We start from the raw sequence: 3,550 nt of genomic DNA, 5'->3' as shown, positions 1-3,550 counted from the left end.
CCCGGCCCCCCAGATGGCACCCTGACTGCCTGACCCAGCCGTTTCCTGAGGCCCCAGTGTGTGTCTCCTCTGGGGGAGCCGCAGATCCGGGGGCCTCACCAGACCTGAACGGGCCGGCTCTCGGGGCTCATTTCCTCCTGGTTTCAGAGCTGGTTGTGCCTCACGGGATTAAAGCCGTCTCCCCCAGGAGCACTTTGACTTACTTATTTTCTTAAATCATGATCAAGTAGTTGGAGCAGGTGCCTGGATCGGCAGCCAAGAGACTGATTTTATATCCAGAAGTTTCTATTTCACAATCCGGACATCACACATATTTTACAAGATAGTCTTCACCACGAGGCAAAGTCCTGTCTCCTGCTGATATAAAATGAACGCGTGTTAGGGATTTTGCGTGACTCATTTTAGGGAGGGACCCGGTGAGCTGCTCCAGGGGACTCAGAGTCGAAGCGAGAAGGCACAAGTTCGGGCGGAGCAGGGGAAAGGAGACAGGCATTCACCAGCGGGTGGCTCTCCCGCGGGGTCTGCTGGGGCCACGGGAACACAGCGCACAGCAGGGAGCCTGCCAACCACCGGCCCGGACTGGCGCTCTCACGGTTGGGGGCCATGAGTCATGTGTCATGGCATGGCAGCAGCCGTCTTGTGCCACTTCTGGTCTGGCGAACGCACCGCCTGCCTGGGTCTCTGCCCCACCTGGCCATTTCCTCTGGGTTCCCCTTGTCCTATAAACACACATGTCGCTGGATTTTAGGGCCCACCGTGACTCAGGGTGATCTTATCCCAAGTTCCTTAAGTTAATGACATCTGCAAACACTATCTCCATTCATGGGGGCTGGGGCAGGAGGTGGGCGTATCTCTTTGGGGCCACTGCTCGACCCCCTGTCTATGAACAGGAATTACCCATTTTGCTCTCAGATATATATAATTTGCAGCAAGTGAAAGTGCGCACAGGCAACAAAAGGCTAGAATCAGAAACCCCAGAAGGAGTTACTGTTCCTGCAGGACATCATCTCCGAATCTTTGTTGCTCATTCCGAACTCCCTTACGCTCAGTTCCCGGAGAATGATTCCGGGCCCCTGGGATGACAGACATCACTGTTATGGCTGCAGACACAGGACTGGGGACCGGGTAAGCTCTGTTTCGGACATGGGGCCTGAGGGGCCCCAGGGTGGGTGTCTGAAGAACCCACAGGGGCTGAGTCAGAACCTGGGATTTGGGAGTCTGTGTTCAGGGTGGAGTGTGGCACGGACAGAACTTTTGGAAAGACCCACCTGAGCATCCCTTTCTCCCCCGGGCTTCACTTCCTCTTCCCTGCATCTCTCCCCTCAACACCCAAGCTGGCAGGCATCATTCCCACCCCAAAAGCCCAAACCACCACCACAAAACTCTAATCTTCTGCCCTCCCCTCCCCTCCCCTCCCACAGTGCCTTCGTTTTGCGGAGGGCCGGCCTGCCTCAGGGCCTTTGCATCTGCTGTTCCCTCTCCTAAGTGATCCTCCGCAGGCGTCTGTCGGCACATTCTCCTCGCTCCAGTTGGTCTCTGCTCGGAGAGGCCCCACCACCCTCACTCTCGTCCCTTCTCCACAGAGTCCTGGGCCATGCTGTACTGCATTTGCACGGGACTCTATCTTTTCCATCCCAGGTCCCCAGCACCTAGAACAGCATCTGTCCTGTGGCTGTCACCGCCACCACCACCACCAGGTGCTCAGCAAGCAATACCTGTTGATGGATGAGGGATGAGCCCTTGCTCCTCTGGCCTGGGAGAAGAGACTCCCTCCTTGCCTCCCCCTCCTCCCACCCAGGTCCATCTCAAGTGCAGCACCCCCTACACACCCCCTCCAGGGCTTGCCTTGCGTTGAGTGGTGCCTGGGTCCCCTCTGCCTCCTTACTGGGGATAAAAAGCTGGCAGGGTCTGGGGAGGCAAGGGTGTTTACAAAGAACAAGGTTGGGTGGGAAATGTTGGGTAGAGTGGAGCAGGCAACTGGGGAGGCAGCGGAGTGGGGGGTGGTGCAACAACCAGGTATGAGGTACTCCCCCTGGCCTTGCTGCACTCTCCATTCCGTGGGAGCTGAGGGGCCAGAGCCCACCTTCTATAGGCTGCTCTGCTGTTAACTCGGGTGTGTGCTGGTTCCTGGGGTGGGACACCAGGCCTCTGCAGGGCCAACTGGAGGGAGTCAGGTACAGCCGGAAGCCAACAGCTCAGGGGCATAGCAGGCAGTGCTCTGGGTCATGGCCTTATCCCTGGAGACCCACTCAACTGGAGGAAGGTAGTTGTATCATGGAGCATCTATTTGCACAAATTGATATGCAGGGGCCAAAGGGCACCTGGGAAGACGTATTGTCATGAGCTCCGAGGGAGAGAGTGGAAAGGTTGGGAGGAAGAGGGCAGTGTAAGAGAAAAGGAAAGGAAAGGAAAAAGGAAAGGAAAGGAAAGGAAAAAGGAAAGGAAAAAGGAAAGGAAAAAGGAAAGGAAAAAGGAAAGGAAAAAGGAAAGGAAAGGAAAGCATGTACAAAGACCAGGAAAAACATATGGCAGTATCAGAAAGGAAATGTAATCCTAGTATACTACCAGCCAAGGGACTCTTCTGTGGTCAGGGTGGGTCTGGGGGCTCTGACAGAAACCTGGTCAGTGTCATCTGTGCTGGACAGTATCCCTAGTGACCATGGACCTAAGTAGACTGGAATCTCTGAGGAAATTCTAGGGATTTTTAGGAGACCAATGCACGTTTCTCTTCCCCAAACACTCACAGGGAACTCAGAAAGCCCCAAAGATTGGGGCCACTGGGATTTATTTTCCAGAGAAGCACATTCCAAGTTTGCACTCTGATCTCAATTAATGGGATAGAGTCCCTCAGTGACCATGGCTCCCAGGAAAGCAAACAAGCAAAGCCCCCCACGGCAGGGTCTCCACCCAGCCCTAACCCGTGGCCCCTCTAGGCAATACTTGCCTTGTCGAGCAATTAATTGCTCTACAGCCATCCCACTGCAAGCCTATACCAAATGCCTTCTCCATGCTTGGTGCTTGGTGCCAGGAAATCAAGAGGCAGACAGGACGATCAGACAGACAGTCTCTGTCCTAGGTGACTTCCATCTGACCCCCTCTCCTCTTCACGGAACCCTCGCTTTGCAGGGTTCTGTGAGAGGAAACAGGGTCACCCTGCTTCATCAGGGTCACCCCACTAGGCCTCAATGGGAGGAAGGTAGTTGTATCATGGAGCATCTATTTGCACAAATTGATATGCAGGGGCTGAAGGGCACCTGTGAGGAGGTGTTGTTATGAGCTCCCAGAGAGAGAGTGGAGAGGTTGGGAGGAAGAGTGGAGTGTAAGAGAAAAAGAAAAGCATGTAGAAAGACCAGGAAAAACATAAGGCAGTATCAGAAAAGAAATATAATCATAATGTACTCTTGGCCTTTGCTATAAGCAGTATTTCTTTCTTCAATCAAAATAACAAATACAGTTGATTATGAATCATGATATTGAGAGAATGAAGAGGAGAAATGAGGGTGTAAAAGAGCTAAAATCGAATTATTCATAGCAAAAGACCAATAAGTAA

The sequence above is a fragment of the Zalophus californianus genome, chromosome 1 (assembly GCF_009762305.2).
Source record: "Zalophus californianus isolate mZalCal1 chromosome 1, mZalCal1.pri.v2, whole genome shotgun sequence".
NCBI lineage: Eukaryota > Metazoa > Chordata > Mammalia > Carnivora > Otariidae > Zalophus > Zalophus californianus.
This window is presented reverse-complemented; position numbering follows the sequence as displayed.